The sequence below is a fragment of the Diabrotica virgifera genome, chromosome 8 (assembly GCF_917563875.1).
Source record: "Diabrotica virgifera virgifera chromosome 8, PGI_DIABVI_V3a".
Lineage (NCBI taxonomy): Eukaryota > Metazoa > Arthropoda > Insecta > Coleoptera > Chrysomelidae > Diabrotica > Diabrotica virgifera.
In genome coordinates, this window is record NC_065450.1 from 134,200,394 (window position 1) to 134,222,424 (window position 22,031).

Genomic DNA, 22,031 nt, shown 5'->3' on the forward strand with positions numbered 1-22,031 from the left:
AAAGGTTATTTAATTCTCCATTTGGTACCTAATATAAACATAATCCTTATTTATAAAGGGTGGCCAAAAAAATTATTTTTGAATTAAATTATTTGCTGCAAAAAGAAGAATGTATGTATTTCATTTAACTCAAAATACATTCTACTACTGTGAGAACAGAGAAAAATATGTTTATTTGATAAATAAACATTGCTTTTCACTTACATTAAATGTTCAAACTGCCAACAAGTAGGTGAGTGGCTGTTTGACATTTAATTTATGCGAAAAGCAATGTTTATGTATGAAATAATAATTGTTTTATATTTTCTTACATCAGCAAAATGTATTTTGAGTTAAATAAATTACATTTCTAATTATATTCTTCTTTTTGCGCCAATTAATTTATTTCAAAAAAATATATTTTGGCCACCCTGTATAAATAATAATGTTATTGTTTATATTACTGACTAGAGAATTGACTAACCTTTTAAATGAGCTACCACACGACCCCTGTTTAAATTTTAAAAAAATCATCGATTACATCAAACACCCTAATGAATGAAGTCACTATTATAGTATGTAATATGTAAAAAAATCATAATTTAGAAATAAAAATTGACCTGTCTCGGGATTTTTCTCCAAAGTGGACTGTTTTCGGTAAATTGAATTTATTCCATTATTTTAAACATCTCTATACAGGTGAGTCCACGAGTCTTTACCCGTGCGTCATCTTTTAAAGTTAAAGCATATGAAATAAGTCGGAAATTTACTAAACGCAACAGCAAGTGACAGTAAGTAGCTACTGTTCCAATCACGGGTTAAAATTTGACGTTATCAAATAAATAAAATGGCAAATGTAGGTTTTGCTTTAAAATTTTGGTGCAGAATTACAGCTACATTTGAAGTGGCTTAATAAATTCTTTTATTATCATTGATTAATAAATAAATAAGCAATTTATAAAAAAATTTAATAACATATTTTCTTTTTGATATTTTATTCACTTTGGCGGAACAGTGAACACAAGCATTCCTTAACTGTATCAATGAGGTTAGTTGTCAAAATTAATCGTAAAATAACAGAAACTTATCACAAAATTTCAAACTCCAATATAAAATTAGTTAAGAAAACAACTGTTTGTATACTATAAAAAACTTCAACAAACTGACAGCGTTAAATGTAAACAAACCAAAACGTCAGAAATTGTACTTAAAATATGTGAAAACATCCCCAATCGTCTTTTTTGTACCTATCTATTTTCATTGTACTGAGCGTAGATCGTTCATAAAAATAACATGTGTTTTTACTTAATAAGAGACGGTGACTGCATGGTTTGTCATTAGTTTCATGCGTGGAACAGAATGATGCTAGATAAAAAGTAAGTGTTTTATCTCGCCAGGTATTAATAAGGCACAGGTAAAGACTCGTGGACTCCAAGTGTATATATACTATATACCGTGCTGAGCGCGCTAATAACCGGCAAAATCACGTAAAAGATGGAAAACATATTAAGTTCTTAGATAAAAAAAATGAAACTAGTAGATGTGGGGAGTTTAGAGACAAAAACCTATAAATCTACATTATATTTACTGTCTCCCACCTTTAGATGTATCGCACGAGTTTAGCAACTGCCACTGTGAGAGTGACTGTTTTAGCTGACATTCTCCTCTGATACGTCTACAGGTGGAAAACAATAAATATAATTTAAATATATACGTTTTATCGCTAAATTTCCCAACTCTACTAGTTTCATTTCATTCTATCTCACAACGTAATATAATATATGTTTTCCATCTTTTGCGATATTTTGCCTATTATTAGCGCGCTCATCAATGTATTCAAAAGTGACTACATATTAGGTACAGTTATTATTGTTGGGGTGGAAATGATAGGTTTTTTCTTTAGCTTTGAATTTTACGACACGTCAAAAAGTTGTCCTGTGGATAAGATCAGTATATCAAAAAATATAGTTTTTATATACTTGGAAAGCAAAAATTCTATAGAAAATCATATAAAAAAAATAAAATGTTTGTCTTTAAAGAAAAACAAACACCAGCGCAATAAGAAACAACAAACCATGGTTTTGTCAAGAAGTCAAAGAACTCGCAGAACAAAAGAGAAAATGCTATGCTATATGTGTTACAAAAGCACCGGAACGCAGGAACAACGCGCCATCTATATAGAAAAAACAAACAGAATAAATTCGCTAATAAGTACAACAGATAGAGATCATTGGATCAAGTTCACAAGTGACATGGATCACTACATCTATGGCGCACTGAGGAAAGTTTGGAAAATGCTAAAAACAGAAGAAAAAAAACCAATAAATGAATTTGTACAGACAACAGCGATGTTCGAATAATTATTCGAACATAAAAAAATATTTTTATAATATTTTCAATTCTAGCTCCATTTTTTGATTGCAACACTGTCAACAGTGCCAATATGTACAAAGGACAAGTTTAGTGTTAGTTTTTAATGTGTGCGCCTAAAAAGGCATGTGCCTTAAAATAACTTTCTATCCCGGTACCTCCCTCACCCTCCAAGTACCAAGAGGGTACCAAGTATTAACTCGCCCGTTAAATAAAAGGGCAGTGTGGAATCAATCTAGCTCAGGGCAACATCTCATCGCCCCACTCAAGTGTATCAGTACGAGATCTGGGCAACACACCGTTGCCAGACTCAACGCTAAAAAGTGAATCCGTCAAGGATAAAGTAAAGTGTGAATCGTGAAAACTTCTCTCTCGATCTGTTATACGTCCTCCAGGGACAACAGAGTTACGAGCAACGCAACAGGGCCCTGATTCTAAATCAAATTTCGACCAAAAACAAGTCGCTTTCAATATGGCGACTGTCGAAATTATTTGACACGGAGACACAGCATAGAAAACGCAATTTCGTTTATTATGCTGTGACGGAGATGAATGAATGGCCAAAAGCGAGGTTAGGTTTAGTTTAGATGTGTTTTGTTTATTTCTTGCAAGGAAAACTAAATCAAAAGGTATTATAATATAGCTGGGTTTAATTGAAATTTGCTTGTTTTGAGGAATTAGATAGAATAGTAAATTAGAAATATAATAATTGAGAATGTCCACAACATGAATCATCAACTCAATGAAAGATGTAAGGTAATAATCTGGGAAAATTAGTAAAAAACAAGAAAAATTAATTACCAGCTATTTTATTGCTGGACATGCTGAAATCAAATCTTAAGATTTCCTATATTAGTAATATAGCTGTGCAAAGTCCACAGAAAGTGTGCTATTTTGTTCATAAACAAATTAGCGCTCCGAAATCTTTTTTTATTATTGCTCTATAACTCCGAAAATTTTAACTTTAAACCAAAACACTCACATAAAAATTGACAGTAATTTAATTCTGTACATTGATAATTTATTCCAATTTCCTTCGACGGAAATTTTCCTCGGAAAATTCGGGTTTTCCAAACAAAATCTTTAATTTTCAACTAAAATTTGAGGGAAGTAATTATTTATCAATAATTAAATAATTTGGTGACAGTGACATAAATCTTTTTTGTTATGAGTGTCTTGAAGATATGAAAATTTGTATGTACAAAGAGGACCGGAATTAAAAGGTATCTAATGGTTCAAAGATTAAAATCCTGTTGTTTATAACTCTGTCGCAAATGCCGGTCAAATTTGACCGGTTATACCTGGAATCACTCCTCGCAATTCAATTTGTTTTTCTTCGAAAAGGACACAGAAGCCGTGCTCTTTTCAACAGCGTTAACTTAATTTAATTTAATCTAATATTTTCTGAGGGGTTCTATTTGTTTATAAGCCAAAAAATTGTTTCTTTATAACATTCCTGAGACCGCTCAAATGGTCCAATTTCAATCCTGTAAGGTACGTTGAATAGGTATAGTGCTTTTTTATATGAAAATCATAGTTATTCTGGTGTATCATAATCTTTCTGGTTATTATTTCGACCGAAATTTTTTAATTAACATTTTAATTATTGCTAAACTATTGGTTAGATTGTCGCCGGTCTCCTGATATACAGAGAGGGGCTAAATTATGGAATAAATTCATTTTCTCTAAAATGGACGATTTTAGAGAAAAATCCCGAAACAGGTCGATTTTTATTTTTAAATTAAATTTCTTGGCATATATTTCAAACTAGTGACGTCATCCATCCGAGCGTGATGACGTAATTATTTTTTTAAATAGGAATATGGGTTCGTGTTGTAGCTCATTTACAAAGGCGTTCAATGCTCTATTCAGTATTATAAACATTAATATCATTATTTATACAGGGAGGCCAAAAAAAAATTTGAATTAAATTAATTGACGCAAGAAGAAGAATGCATGTAATTTATTTAACTCAAAATACATTCTATTGCTGTCAGAAAATAGAAAAAAATGTTTATTTTGCAAATAAACATTGCTTTTAGCTTAAATTAAAAGTTCAAACTGCCAATAGGTAGGAGGGAGGCTGTTTGTGATTTAATTTAAGCGAAAAGAAATGTTTATTTGTGAAATAAACCTTTTTTTCTAGTTTCTGACAGCAGTACAATGTATTTTGAGTTAAATAAATTACATACATTCTTCTTGTTGCGCCAATTAATTTAATTCAAAATTTTTTTTGGCAACCCTGTATAAATACCTAATGATATTAATGTTTATATTACTGAATAGAGAATTAAACGCCCTTTCAAATGACCTACCACACGACCCCTATTCCCATTAACAAAATTATCGATTACGTCATCACGCTCAGATGGATGACGTCACTAGTATGAAATATATGCCAAAAAATTGTAATTTAAAAATAAAAATCGACCTCTTTCGGGATTTTGCTCCAAAATCGTCCGTTTTAAAGAAATGAATTTATTCCATAATTTAGCCCCTCTGTATAATCTACTATAATAAATCTTTCATGTCTTCAATTATTTAATTATTGATAAATAATTAGGTACTTCCCTAAAATTTTAATTGAAAATGGCAGATTTTTTGGGAAAACTCGGATTTTCTGAGTAAAATTTTTGTTGAAGGAAATCGGAAAAAAAATAACTTTGTGCAGAACTAAATTACGGTGAATTTTTATTTGAGTGTTTTTGGCTCAAAGGAAAAATTATAGGAGTTACAGACCACTAATTGAAAAAAAAAAAGAAGATTTAGGAGTGCTAATTTGTTTATAAATAAAATAACACACTTTCTGCGGACTTGTCATACCCCATATTACTAATATATGCAATCTTAAGATTCGATTTTAGCAATAAAATAGCTGGTAAATATTTTTTCCCAAAAATGGTATTTTTTCGATAATTTTCCCAGACTATCAACAAAATCCAAGAAACCGAAGCGCCAACCCAAATTCTGAGCAGTCTCAACATGATAAGGTTAATATCCCCAAGAATCGCTATACTCTCCGGCTGTCATGGCGGTGTCGAAATAAAATTGCGACTGTCGAAATGAATTAGAATCAGGCCCCAGTTCTCTATCTCATGCACCTTTAAAGTGTCAGGTAGCATGACTCACCTGTTTCTCAAGCCCAAGTAAGACGCAACACTCTGTTGCCTTCAACCACACCATCGCCACATCGTCTCCAGACTGGATAGTGGAACTGGAACAAGTGACTTTGGACAGACAATATAGTGCGTACATGGACTGAAAGACTCATTGGTAGCTCGTAAGTACTTTTTGTAGTTTTTGTAGTAGGTATTTTGTTTTCTCTGGATCAATGCTAGTGTTGCATCCACCCATTTATGTTTTATGTATGTTTGTTCTCTTTCTCTCCTAGGTTTTCTTACTCTACTTTGTATATATTTCCTCTTAATAAAATGTTAGTACTCATGATAAAAGCTCCTTTAAACCTTAGTGTTTAAATATCCCTCTCTCACCCCCTTTATTACAGGTACAGGTAGATAACCTCATACATTACATTTAGAACCAGCACCTCTTTAGTAGTACAGTCTCTCTCTCTTTGTTAGGACGATCTTTATGACGTCCTATTGTCATGTTGTGAAAGAACCCTACGAAGGTGAAGAAGCCAATGACGAACACGATTATAAAACAGAAGACAGGTATATCACTAAAGAAACTGAAGGAGAAGCGAGAATGAAGATTTTAAAGAATAGACGATCGCCAGGTACTGATGGAATACCGAACGAACTGCTGAAATACAGCGGTCAGAAAGTCACTAATTATTGTCTCACAACATTGTTTAACAAAATATTAGACAGACCAGAGATACCACAAGATTGGCACACCAGTATCACAATACCCATTTTTAAGAAAGGACAAAGATCATATCCGGACAACTACAGAGGAATAACTCTCTTAAATACGACAATGAAGTTATTCACAGGCATATTCAAGGATAAATTGGATTCACAGACAAAGACCAGAGAAGAACATGCAGGAAGGATTCAGAAAACACAGGTCGACGACTGATGCAATATTTGTCATGAAACAAGTGAAAGAGAAGTAGATAAAATATAAGAAACCCGCATACATTTGTTTCGTAGACCTAACGAAAGCATTTGACAGTCATAAAACAAAGGAACAATAACAGCACGACAAAAATTAAAACAGACGACACCACTACGGCCAACATACCAACACCAGGGGAAATCAGACAGGGATTCAACACCTCAGTCCATTTCTATTCAATATACTAATGGATGAAATAATAGAAGATGTGGAATTGCTACAACTAGGATACATACAAAATGAAGACACTAAGAGCAATAGCAGGGAAGACAAGAAGATATATAATACGAAACAACTTCATCAGGGAACAATGTGTTCATCACAAACTACAAAGAATTGCACTAGAAGGAAATCCGGCAGGCAAGCGTCCACCGGGGAGAGCACCAAAAAGTTGGAGTGATAGCTGGTAGTCTACCTCTCAAGAAATACTTCAACGTCGGAATTAAGAAATCGACAGATCTACAACAAGTATAAGAAGAAGATATTCCGTAGTTTATTATTATTTATTTTGTCTTTATATTTTGTTTGTTGAACAAGTATGTCTTTCTGTTATGCAGTTTTGATAGTTTATTTTTGATGAACATAATTATATATGCACACATTTAAAATAAAATAAAGTTTAACGAGTTTGAGGTCTTTCTTCATTCCAATAAAATTGCATATTTTTTTATTACGATAATTAGTGGCACCCACTTTTACATACATATTTTATGAACACGTAAAATCAGTGTTGATTTTAAAAAACTAATATACACTTTAATCATAAAAACAGTCAATGTGACCCCCATAAATGTGGCAATGCTGCGTGGTGCTTGTTTGTAATATATTATCAAAATTTTATACAGATTGGGTGCCTATTTATCAAATAGTTTCTGGGTGCCTAAATATCAATATTTACTATATACAATATACACCGGGAGCTACATTGACGTCGGTTTACTGGGTGCCTGTAGCTACAGTTAATATCTATATATATATATATATATATATATATATATATATATATATATATATATATATATATATATAATCCAAGTCTTGATCACAGCTGAACAATTGAATACACAAAGGAAAGGATCAATGGGAAAGCAGCTGAATAATGGAGCCAAGAGTACTCTTTTTTTCAAATATCAAATATTTCGGTATTTATTTGATACCATCATCAGTGATAGCTAAAAGATTGTTTTGGTGAGCTACATTACAAAATATAAATTGAAAATTTCGACTTACAAAATTGAGAATGTGGCTATGTTGTTAAAAAATATGTATCCGCTCTGGAGGCTTTTCTACATATTTTTTAACAACATAGCCACATTCTCAATTTTGTAAGTCTTTGTAGAAAAGCCTCCAGAGCGGATACATATTTTTTAACAACATAGCCACATTCTCAATTTTGTAAGTCGAAATTTTCAATTTATATTTTGTAATGTAGCTCACCAAAACAATCTTTTAGCTATCACTGATGATGGTATCAAATAAATACCGAAATATTTGATATTTGAAAAAAAGAGTACTCTTGGCTCCATTATTCAGCTGCTTTCCCATTGATCCTTTCCTTTGTGTATTCAATTGTTCAGCTGTGATCAAGACTTGGATTATTATTCTAGTTATGGGTTTCTTTACCACCATTAAAAATCGTTTTGGTGATTTCGCTGTAGAAAATCTCAAGAGATGGGCAAACATAAATCGCAAGTTGGCAAGAGAAAGAAATCGTAGACAATTTTTGTTGAATTGCAGACATTTAGGTCTTCAACCCAGGCACATTAATCAAGCCGTTTTGCCTATACAGACTTTTGTAGAAGGACGAGGCACGGAGTGTAACCATAAAATTGTAGATACGGGCAGTAAGTTAGGTACAAAATTACTTAGGAATGAAATATCATCAAATCATAGATTAATTCACAAATATGAAACTGAATTAGAGTCACTCAGGGTGAAAATAATTGATAGTTGCAACGAAACAATTTTTAATGAATTTAAAAGTAGACAAGCTATTATTTACAACATAATATTTCATGATACTAAAAACAAACAACAGAATAAATTAGAACGTCTCAAGAAGCAATTTCATGAAAATTATATAAAAACTAAGTCAGGCTGGATCAAAAATATTAGCAGTGTTGACATCCCAGATGATATTACACAGTTTCTGTCACTAGGCCCCAATTTTGCTATAGAACCTAAAGTCAATTATGATGTTTCCATAAAAAATCTTTTAGCTGATGTTGATCCTGTGACCTCATCAATATCGGATGAAAGTAAACGTTCTATTACTAGAGCCAGAACAACTAATATTTTGACTAATTATGTTACCAAGAATACTAATTCCAACAACTACTTCCAGAACCTACTTTACAAAACAAAGAAGTTTCTGAAAGAACACCCTGATATAATAGTAACGAAATCAGATAAAGGTAATGTCACTGTAGTCATGGATAAAATTGATTATACGAGATTATCTAATGAGCTCTTAGATAATGATGTTTCTTATAGAAAATTAAGAACTGATCCAACCAATACCATTCAAACACAAAGTAATAAGTTAGTTGGGAACTTATTAAAAAACAAATATATTGATGAGGTCACAAAGAAAAGCCTTACTAAATATAATAGTATTGTTCCCAAATATTATTCCTTACCTAAAATCCATAAGCCCATACTGTCAATAAGACCTTAACAGCCTTATTAATAAACACGGACTAACGCTCGACTAACTTTAGTCCGAGGACTAAGTCAATGCCATTCATTTTCCCTATTAATAAACAGCGACTAACGATGGACTAAGCTAAACCCTCTCTAGTCTCGGACTAAAATTTAATCGGAGGTAATAGTAGGTTTAAACCGAGACTAACTTGACATTTTGTATTCATAACCTTACAAACTTGCTAAATGCATTATTTGCTTTTGCTTGCTTGTATAATAAATATATAATAACATTATTATGTTATTATTGATAAGGGAGAGATATTATTTTATTAATGATTTAAGATAATTAATAGACGAATTAAATGAGGATAGAAATCAACGGAACGATATTCCTCTTGTGAGTCACGTCAAAATATACAAAATTATAAAAAAATCTTTAGTTTAGAGGAATTAGAAGGTAAATTTAAAGTCAAATACCGATTTTCAAAAGGTACAGCAGTTAATATGAAATACAAAACAATAATACAATAATATAAAATATAAAACACCAGGTAGCACCTTCTCAGAAGGAAGTCCAACAAAAATTAATTAAAATTTATGCAGAAATGGCACCGACCGAACAGCTGTTCAGTTTAGAGGAAAGAGAGGTTAAATCCTCTACATTTTCTTCTTTTTCGCAAAATTCTCTCCATTTCTCTTCTTTTTCGCAAGGGTTGCCAACATAAATTTGTTGTAACTAGGACTAAGGAAGGTTTAGTTAGTCCGAGCTTAGTCCGTGTTTATTAATGACAATCTTAAAATGAAGTTAGTACTCGCTTAATCTCTGACTAAGTAGTCCGGGACTAACGTTGGACTAAGCAATTTTTATTAATAAGGCTGATAGTGTCTACTATAAATGCACCTACAGAGAATATTTCTTCTTTTATTACAGATATTTTAACATCAGCATATGACAAAAACAATGAATATTACATAAAAGATTCTTTTGAAGTTAACAAAATCTTCAATGGTTATATGTTACCTAATAACTATGTTCTGGTCAGCTTAGATGTGGTATCACTATTTAGCAACATTTATTTAGATGCCTGTATTAGATCCATACATAAACACTGGGATGACATAAGTAGACACTGTAAGGTAGACATCAGTACTTTTATTGAATTGATTTCTTTTTTATTTAACAACAATTATTTTTCATATATGGAGATCAAATTATTAAACAAAGTTGGGGTACTCCTATGGGCGCTAAGATCAGTCCCATTTTAGCCAATTATGTTATGGACGATTTGCTAGACATGGTTATCCCTGTCTTATCTTTCAAACTAAGTTTTTTAAAAAAAAATATGTGGATGACCTAATATTAGCTATCCCTAAGGATTCTACAGAGGAACTACTTTTTGTTTTTAACAGCTATGACCCACACATTCAGTTTACTATTGAAGTAGAAGATCAATCTAATTCTGTCCCATTTTTGGATACCAAGTTGATACGATCAAATGACAACAAAATCTTGGTAGATTGGTACAGAAAATCTATGGCCTCAGGAAAGTTCTTAAACTATATGTCCTACCACAAACATTCTATTAAATTAAATCTAGTACAACAAATGAAATGTAGGGTCATACAAATTTCAGATATATCTCTACAACAAAAAAACCTCAAACTTCTATACCAATTATTCCTAGACAATGGCTATCCACCAACTCTTCTAAAGAAAATCCTGTTTAGCACACCGTCCATAACAAAAAAAAAACACTGCACAAGACATCTCTTCGGTGGACACTGCTCCTGTTGAACAGGAAGGGGATACTGCATCGGTCACAACTATGTCAACTAAATATTATACGCTACCATACATACACAATGTCACACCAAAATTGACAAGAATTTTTAATTCTGTTGGTGATTTTAAGTTTGCTTCCAAAACAGCTTTAACAATAAATTCAGTTTTCTCCAAACTCAAGGATAAAACCTTAAAAGAAAATATGTCAAATATAGTGTACAGCATCCCTTGCAAAAATTGCAATTTGCAATATATAGGCCATTCTTCGAGACGATTGAGGGATCGGATCACATCACATATAAGTGATTCTAAAAGATACCCAGACAGATGCAGTTTGTCCATGCATGTCCATCAAAACAATCATATAATGAACTACACAGAATCCAAAGTTCTAGCAGTGGAAAACAATTATTTTAAAAGGCTGTTTCTTGAGATGGCTTTTATTTCTGAGACTGAGGAGACTATCAACAAAAAATCAGACATCAGCCACTTAAGTGAAATTTACTCACATTTGCTTCACTTAGAGTTCTATGCAAAAAAACTACATTATAACACTGCAGTTTCTGATTAATAAACTGCTGAAAGCTATTGGTTTTGTTGTTTTGTTCCATTTCATGTTATATTTCATATTTTCAAATATCCACATGTGAAATTTATCTATATTTACAGTGAGAAGTATGGTTAGGTTAGGGTAAATAAAATACAAAACTTGGAATGTCATATTTACTTGACTTGAAGTTTGTCGTTGTTGGCTATCACTTGTTTTATACCATGGAACATGAAATATATTACCGCCAGATTAGTTGAATTTCAATTTTTTCATGTACAAAAAAAGTACAAGTTGTACCTACTTAATGTCTGTTTTCCAATGTTTAGATTTTAATATTCAAAAAATTTTTATTGGTTTTAATTAATTTATTCAAATGTGTATTGTTACAGTTTTTTGTTGTTCAGATGTTTTTTGTGTTTTATTGACAATAATTTTTAAATCACAACATGTTTCCGCTCTGGAGGCTTTTCTACATATTTTTTAACAACATAGCCACATTCTCAATTTTGTAAGTCGAAATTTTCAATTTATATTTTGTAATGTAGCTCACCAAAACAATCTTTTAGCTATCACTGATGATGGTATCAAATAAATACCGAAATATTTGATATTTGAAAAAAAGAGTACTCTTGGCTCCATTATTCAGCTGCTTTCCCATTGATCCTTTCCTTTGTATATATATATATATATATATATATATATATATATATATATATATATATATATATATATATATATATATATATATATATATATATAGTAATGTTTGAATAACGGCAATTCGGTCAGTTGAAAGAAAACTCTATTTGTTTTAAGTCTCAATATTTCGTCACTATTTGGTGACGTCTTCAGGAGAAAACTGCAAATTTATTAATATTAGACATGGACAAACTTAAATATTTCGATACTTACAACTATAAGAGTAAAAATTTAAATTTCTTTAACATTATTTTGAAAATTGATTTAGAAAATGACAGATTTTATTTTGACTTATTGGGGAGTTATGGTAACTGCAATATATTTTATATTAATAGAATGTTATCTGATATATACAATTTTTAGTGAATAGGTCAAAGTAAAAAAGGAAATTATACTTTTACGAAATTTTAAGGTGGAAAGGTAATAGTAGAAAACTAAGAAATGACCTAGAGTAAGTTAAATTGATTTATAAAATGTAATTGATGGTACTTCATGAGTTAGTGTAAAACTGGTATTTAGTATTGATTTAATTAAAGACTGGTATTAATTTAACTTACTCTAGGTCCTTTCTTAGTTTTCTACTATTACCTTTCCACCTTAAAATTTCGTAAATGTATAATTTCCTTTTTTACTTTGACCTATTCACTAAAAATTGTATATATCAGATAACATTCTATTAATATAAAATATATTGCAGTTACCATAACTCCCCAATAAGTCAAAATAAAATCTGTCATTTTCTAAATCAATTTTCAAAATAATGTTAAAGAAATTTAAATTTTTACTCTTATAGTTGTAAGTATCGAAATATTTAAGTTTGTCCATGTCTAATATTAATAAATTTGCAGTTTTCTCCTGAAGAAGTCACCAAATAGTGACGAAATATTGAGACTTAAAACAAATAGAGTTTTCTTTCAACTGACCGAATTGCCGTTATTCAAACATTACTATTTAACACAGTACGGTCGATAATATTTGTACAAATATATATATATATATATATATATATATATATATATATATATATATATATATATATATATATATATATATATATATATAAATATATATTAAACCAATAACCTTAGATCTTTGGTTCACTGAGTGTGTTTCAAAGATCTACATCTTATGTTTTTAAACATATATTTTACTTACTTTAAGTAATTAGGGAATTAAAACTTGAGACTGTCATTGTCGGATTTGCCGTAGACTTACGCACCTTCTATGTCTAGGTCTCGAATGTTGTTTTTTGATTAGAATTTGTCTAAAGATATTCAACCTCTTGTCTTTACCGACGAGCCCAGAGAGGTTGAAGAGGGCGAAACACATTTCTAAGAACTGGTGTTTGGATCTTTGATTCTATTCGAAAAATTTTCCCCAGCCCGAAATGGTGGATGTGTGAATTGTTCGTAAGGGGATTTTTCCACATTCTCTATTTCATCTATTTTATATATATATATATATATATATATATATATATATATATATATATATATATATATATATATATAATATAAAAAAATATAAAAAAAATATAAAAAAAATAAAAAAAATATAATATATATATATATATATATATATATATATTACACTTGAAGTTTCCGCGGGAGCTATATGTGCTTTCTGTTGTTTTCCGGGTTTGACTCCGCGTTGAATAATTTTGGTTTTGAGAAAAACCATTATTTTGACGACGTTTCGGCAAGATCTCACTTGCCATTGTCAAGTCAGGTAGTTCCGCTTCTCGCTGCTGCTTGAAGTAAACTGAATTTTTACTCACGATACCGTCGCTTATGTAGTTGATCCTGCTGCTGCTTGCCCTGCGCGAACTCTGGCTCTTGTTATTGGTCCGGTGTAGGTTGCAGTCGTCGGCGGGATGTTACGCGTGGATGTTGCGGCCTGATTTATTTTGGTCTTTTTCTTCAGTACTGTTTTCCATGTTGTAGGAAGCCGTTGCGCATCATCTCTTTGGTTTAAGCCGTTGGGATTTCTTTCAATTTCTATCGATTCTCTGATTTCCCGTTTTCTTTTTACTTCGATGTTATATGTGCCTATATGTTTTGTGTGCCATGAGATAGTTCCATAATATTAAGTTCATTTCCGGAATGTTCTGCCAATGTCCTTAATGTAGGCACCATTGGTGCTGTAATACTTTTAAATGCCTTAAGTTGTTCAAAAGTTGTTATATTTTGAATTATTTGGGTTTGTATTTCTATCAATTTCTGTATTTCAACTTCCAGTTGTTTGGACGTTTTTTCTTGATATTACAAGACTTACTCACAAATTCCACAAATTTAGCTTGCTCTGTAGCTTGTTTAATTTTTACCTCATCTGTATTTATTATATGTTCTTCATCTGCATTAGTATCTTGAATTTGATGGCCTTTCATAAATTGACACACAAGATGTATGTGTTTGCACATATTCCATCTTATACTGTTATCCAAGCATGTACAATGTACAGGAATATGAATGTAGACAGGATTGGCACAAATCACAGACTAATCGGCAGTCACAACTGGGTTTGTTTTTCTGAACTTAATAGATATCATTAGTTGAACTTGATGGTATATCCCAGCCCATTTCAGACATGACAATGGTGTCCATATCTAAATTAAGACTTGTTTTGTGCCTTTTCCGCAACTCTCGTAATTTGCTGGATAGTTTACCTTTATTCAACGTAATAAGCCGTTCAAACAATTTGTCTTTAATTAATTTAATCAAGATATTGATAGTTTTATCCAGCCTTCGTACTTGTCTTCCATTTAAATACAAATATTTAATCAACCATACTGAAGTAAAAACTTCTTTTGTATATTGGTATAAAAAGTTTTATTAAAAAACATAAAAGTCCTCCAAAAGGATTTGCAAAACGTTTTCAATCTGAATCAGATCATCCTCAGTGCGTTCTGCTTCACAAAAGAAACTAGCAACTTATTTAAAAAGGTTACATCGATATAAATGGTTTACATAACAATTAAGTGATATTTGTAGCGACTCCAAGTTTGGTCTGTGTCCATTGAACTGGCAAGAACCACGAGTTCTTAACGAGCAGGGAACCATGTTGCCCTTTGAGCACTCCTAGCACATTTCATCTTGTAACATCGACTTGGAGTCGCTACAAATATCACTTAATTGTTATGTAAACCATTTATATCGATGTAACCTTTTTAAATAAGTTGCTAGTTTCTTTTGTGAAGCAGAACGCACTGAGGATGATCTGATTCAGATTGAAAACGTTTTGCAAATCCTTTTGGAGGACTTTTATGTTTTTTAATAAAACTTTTTATACCAATATACAAAAGAAGTTTTTACTTCAGTATGGTTTTTTTAACTATGGTAGACAGCCAGCTACGGGGACTTTCCCATTGATTTTGTTTAAATATTTAATCGTTTGATGCATTCGTTCTATGCTCATATTTGTATTTATTCCTGCATGCAAGCGATAACAGTACGCCCAGGATTCCATATTGTGCAGATAACATTTTTGAAAATATTGATCAAATTCTTGTGTATTACCAAAAGATAGAAGAGAAATTTGAAAATTTTGTATCATATCCCTAAATGAAGTAACATCGGTCTCTTGTAATAAGGTACGTAGCTGTTTGTATACGATAACCTAAAAGACGAATGGTATGATGAGTGGGCAAAAAAATTCAATATTTAAGTTACCTTTTGCTCTTGGCCATCAATTTTATTTAGATTTTTCCGCCACGCTTTATCTACGTGCCAGGAACAACATAGCCTAAAATTTAATACCCATAATATAGATTTAATAAAAAAATATGAAAAAAAATTTTTAAGAAACGCTTTTCTTTAGTTACGAGTGACTAAAATTAAAAATATTATAAAATAATCAACCAAAAAGAAAAAAATAAAAAAAAATTGAAAAAATCTAACATATTCGTCAAAAAAAAAACGTTTCGCGTCTCATCGAATAAATGGTTTTCGCCCCACGCTTTTCTTTAACGAATGTGTTAGATTTTTCAATTTTTTTTTTATTTTTTGCTTTTTAGTTGATTTTTTTGAAATATTTTTAATTTTAGTCACTCGTAACTAAAGAAAAGCGTTTCTTAAAAAATTTTTTTCATATTTTTTTATTTTTTACTTTTTAGTCTTACACTTGTCAAACATTAAAATATATCGTCATGTTTATTAAAATATGTATAAAACATATGATGTATCTACTAACATGAAAAGTAGTCGGAATGGGCAAAAAATTTGAAACTTTATTGTTTATTTATGAAGCATAACGTAAACAATTAACGCAAAAAGTGAAATTATGTATGGTTCATATCATTAGCTAAAATCCGTAAAAGTTTAAAGTTTTTACATCGTAAAAAACAAGAGAATTTAAGCATTTTCCATTAAAATCGTTTTTTTTTTATTTAAACAATTAATAAACATAAAAAAAATTTTATTGACCATTCGTGTATTGTTCCCGCAAATGCATATGTCTGCAAATTGTCATTCATTTGCATTGGAGAAAAGGCAGTCAAATTAACGTCTAAAGATTTGACGAAAACTATTGAACTAAATAAAAGCGTTTAAAAATAAGAATATATTGCATAGTTTTCTACTTGAATTTAGCTGGAGTCATAATTTGAAGCCATGCATTGTAGTAATATTGGGCCATGTCTGACATGAAAACCATGGGTTTGATTACTCTTCCTAAATTTTCTTTTATCTTCATGAAAAAAAATAGTCATTATTTCCTCATCAGACCGATTTCCAATCATAAAACAATAAGGAAATCCCTCCCTCATATCATCCAATATTAACAATGTAGTAAGTTCAAAATCATGAGCATTAAGTCCATGTGTTCCGTCGATACAAATTACATCTTCTGAGTATTTGTCTAACACTTCCAGTTGACCAGGATGCGTAACAATTAAAAGAAAATCTTCATTTTTTAAACAAGGAAAATCATTAGATAAAGCCCCTTGTGGCTTGTAATATAAAATTATTCCACTATTCTTGGCTTCTTCAATCCAGGATTCAATACTTATAACTTCATTTTTATGGCGAATTTTATCAGAATTTAAATTAAAAGTTTGTGATATATTATGAAGATCTTTTCTTGTTAAGATATGCATCCTTTTCAACTTATTATTAGTTACAGAATCTCTAATTTCATATAATATGGAAACAAGAGGAATTTTCGAAGCAATTTTACTAGCTATTTCTATTTTTTCATTTTTAGTAATATTCAAATGACCCAAGTCATTGTCATGACCAATGTGAGTTTGTATAAAATTAATTTTAACATTGCCATTTTCTGGTAAAATACAAACTTTCAATCGAGAAGGACATATTCCATTAATTTTTCTGCTTCCTTTGGTTTTTAAATATCGCATATCCTTACCCTTTTTCACATAAAAACCTGAACGATGGCAAATATAACTGTTTCTTAATGCCCTCTGCAGTCGTGTATGGATGACTGTATGCGACATAATATGTCAGAATAATTTTCTTCATATTATGAAGAAAATTGTTTTTTTTTCCATGTCAGTTTTCCATTTTTGAAATTCTAGTTCACTAGAAAAGTGAAGATCTTGTTGCTCTATTTTAATGGCATGATATTCTTCGAGATGAAGAATTAAATTGGATTTTATAGAATTTTCGTAGTTACACAAACTGCACTTGAAGTTTTGTTGCTTTTTTCCAATATCACTGTCTTTTGCATGAATTTTTTGATGTTTTCTAAGATTTTGTAAATGTGAAAACTTTTTCTGGCATTCACTGCATTGATATGGGCAAATCTTAGATGAAGTCAGCTCGTTGATATTTTCTGAAATAAAATAAAATGTGTTCGCTATTGATTCCTGTATACAATGATAGCCAAAAAGCACTAAATAGAAGTTTTGCTTTAGTTTTGTCCTCGCCTGGATTAAACTTACTGACATGCCTTTTTAAATTGGAATATTTAGAGAACCTTTTGGGACATTTGTTACAAAGTACAATAGACTTAAATGTTTTGTTGGGTGCAATTATGTCGAGTTTATCTAAAATTACAAGAATTAGGTATCATCAAATTGTAGATATAACAACGGGAAGTCATCAAGTTTGTAGATTGCACAGATATCCAGTGGATTGTTATTAATCAAAAACAACTTACCAGGATGAAACGTTTTCATGTGACTTCTTAAATTAGAATGTTTTGAGAATGTGATCGTACACTCCGTGCATATATGTTCCATTATACAGGGTGTAACGAAAATACAGGTCATAAATTTAACCACATATTCTGGGACCAAAAATAGTTTGATTGAACCTAACTTACCCCCAGGCAACCAACTGACGTCATATAACGTCGAGAAAACGTCAGTTTTGGTTGAATATATACACGTGTTTGAAAATTACGTCATATAGACGTCTTTTGTAGGTGATTTTAAATACGTAAGATTAATGACGTTAAAATAATGTTTAAAAAACGTTTTCATTTCAGACAGTTTAAGTCTGACGTCACAAAATTGGGAGGAGCTTGTTTGTATTACTCCAAACAATTTCGTTAAATAATTTTCATAAGAAATTTCACATTTATTGTTTACGTGGTTTGTGTCTCGTGTGATAAAATAAGACTTTTCATTTAGATATTTAGTTGAAGAAACGTGTTAATTAAGAGATTTGTATTCGATTTTGCTCAGTGAGTTAGTTTAATGCAGTATTCTTCTTGACAACTGTTTGAGGTTATGTTTATTTTCTGTTAATGAACTCATTATGTGTTTTCGAGTAATTTGTTAATAAATTATTTATTAGTTTGTATGTTTTTTCAGTTTTGACACAGTAAGTAGGTATACTTATATAAATAGTGAAAATTCTATAATGCGAGGGCTGGTACAATCATGCAGAATCAATGAATCAATGTTAGATTGTTTCTAATGCACAAGTGATCTCAAACTAATGGTAGTATATCTTCATCGACACATGGGACGTAGACCTATAGGTTTCATGTTACCTATTTTTTATGCTACCTATTTTAAAAAATCTGAAAGAGGTCACTTTTTGGAAGTATTAAAGACGTGATTTTACCGACGTATAAAAGTCGTCACCTTTTAGACGTTTTAAAATCGTCACAATTATGACGTCAAATCGATGAGACAAATACACGTGATTTTCAACGTCGGTACTACGTCATAGAAACACGTCAATTGGTCATTTTTATGACGTGTTATCTACGTTATAAAAACGTCGTTTGGTTGCTAAGGCCTTAGTACAAATGTGCATATAAAAAAAGTTACAACCCTTTGAAGTTACAAAATGAAAATCGTTTTTTTTTTTCAATATATCGAAAACTATTAAAGTTTTTTTATTGAAAATGGACATATAACATTCTTGTGACAGTGGCATCTTAAGAAAAAATTATAGGGAAATTTGGACACCCTATAAAAATTTTATGGGGGTTTAGTTCCTTTAAACCCCCCAAACTTTTGTGTACGTTCCAATTAAATTATTATTGTAGTACCATTACTTAAACACAATATTTCTAAAACTTTTTTGACTCCTAGTACTTTTTCGAAAAGTCAGTTTTTATCGAGATATTTTGAATATTTGTCAAATCCACCACATATTTGTATATGGTTAAGTACGATTATGGAGACTTGGTAATAATATGAAAATTTATGTAGGTATGATTTACATTTTTAAGTATATTTTGAACCGTATTAAAAAAGAAGCCATATCTCGATAAAAGGTGCCTTCTCGAAAAAATACAAGGAGGCAAAAAAGTTTTAAAAACATTTTGTTTAACTAATGGTATGGCAGTAATAGTTTAATTGGAGCATACACAAACATTTGGGGGGTTTAAAGGAACAAAACCCCCATAAAATTTTTATGTAAACATATTAAAAAAGAAGCTGCAACTCGATAAAAACTGCCTTATCGAAAAAATACTAAGAGCCAAAAAAGTTTTAGAAATATTGAATTTAACTAATGGTATCACAATAATAATTTAAATGGAACGTACAGGAAAGTTTGGGGGGGTTTAAGGGAACAAAACCCCCATAAAATTTTTATGGGGAGCACAAATTGCACTATAATTTTTCTTTAAGATGCTCCTGTCATAAGAATGCCACATGTCCATTTTCGATAAAAAATCTCTAATAGTTTTCGATATATTCGAAAAAATCGATTTTTATTTTGTAACTTCAAAGGGCTATAACTTTTTTTCTGTGCATGTTTGTACTAAGGTAAGTTAAGTTAATTGGAACTATTTTTGGTCCCAGAATATGTGATTTAATTTATGACCTCTATTTTTGTTACACCCTGTATATTCCTATCTTAGCCGAAATAGTTTTAAAATAATATGTAGATTTATAGTAAATAATAATCTCAAATATTGTAGGCCTTATATAGTTTAAGAACATCTACTAGATTACTCTGACAGCAATTTATATTATGAATGTCTTGTAACATTAATTCAGCACAAATATTATTTATTAATAACACATACAAATTTAATCAGCACAAATAATATTTATTAATACATACAGTCGGAAAAATGAAAGAATACCCATGAACGAACATATAAAGCACGCTGTATTTGTTGTGTAGTTAGTTATACCACAGGTTATACATTATACGAAACCTTAATTCGCACACTTGATCCAACGTTGCCAATTGTACGGGTAACAGTCAATGCGCGGTAAATTTAAAAAAGACGATGCATTGTGCCAGCACACAATGTGACACAATCATAATATAATGATTAGTAATATATTAATTTAATCATTAAAGTTAGTCAGTAAGTGCGTGCGTCATACATATTATATTTTCAAGTTTAATTTATGTCTTACTAATATACATACATGATAAAGCTCAAGCTAAAATAAGTTTATTCAAGCGTTTAAGCTATTAGGTCAGGATCCCGCGTATGAAAAAAAATTGATTAATAGCAAGCTGAAAACTTGTTAATAGGGGTGTCTAGTCGGACAAACTTTGATATATGGGAACACTGGAAATTTTAATTGTGGAACAGGTTAAAAATTTGGAACGGTCAGACCACGAAAGAAAACGTCACATTTATTTTGTCCAAAAGAACTTCCAATTGATTTGTTACCCTTTCATTAAACTTTCATGCAAAAATCAGACTGCTATTTATCACCTGTCATTTGACATATTCTACGTATTCCACTCATTTATAATTCTCATTTGGTGATAAATAGCAACCTGATTTTTGCATGAGAGTTTAATGAAAGGGTAACAATTCAATTGGAAGTTCTGTCGGACAAAATACATGTGACGTTTTCGTGGTCTGACAGTTCCACAATTAAAACCCCTTTTCCTATATATCAAAGTTTGTCCAACTAGACACCCTTAGGGCCGGTTGTTCGAACGCTAATCAACAATGATCATTATTAAATATTTAATTACTGTCACCAAAACTGTCGCAACTTTGTTTGGGTTGCTGAAAACATAATTATTTACAATTATGAGATTTATTATTAATTATGTTAATAATTATTGTTATATTAATTTATTATAGTCTCAGAATTGTAATTAATTATGTTTTAACAATTGACATTGACAGTAATTAATTATTTGATAATGATCATTGTTGATTAGCGTTCGAACAACCGGCCCTTAAGCTATTAACAAATTTTCAGCTTGCTTAATCAACTTTTTTTCATACGCGGGAGCCAGACCTATATACATATATGTACAAGAACTGTAAGAAATTTTGTGAAAGTGGCTTACGAAAAAAAAAACAAACAGATCGCTTCGTAGCGGCAATTAAGATTGCTTCGTAGGGGTAACTTCAGACATGGCCTGTTCTGTTGGGCTATAACAGAGGGTTACTTTAAATTGTCGGCTCGAGGGGGGAAAGAATTTGGTAAGATACTGGGTGCTATGTAAATACCAGGTAAATTCAGAACCAAGTACTAACTTTTATTACAGGAGTGAAATGGAAAGAATAAGCTAAAGA

At 30.9% G+C, this 22,031-nt stretch overlaps 1 pseudogene; it reads right to left on the reverse strand.

The window, feature by feature from the left end:
• Positions 1–14,322: 14,322 nt before the first annotated feature.
• Positions 14,323–15,662, reverse strand: LOC126890269 (uncharacterized; annotated as a pseudogene).
• Positions 15,663–22,031: the final 6,369 nt, after the last annotated feature.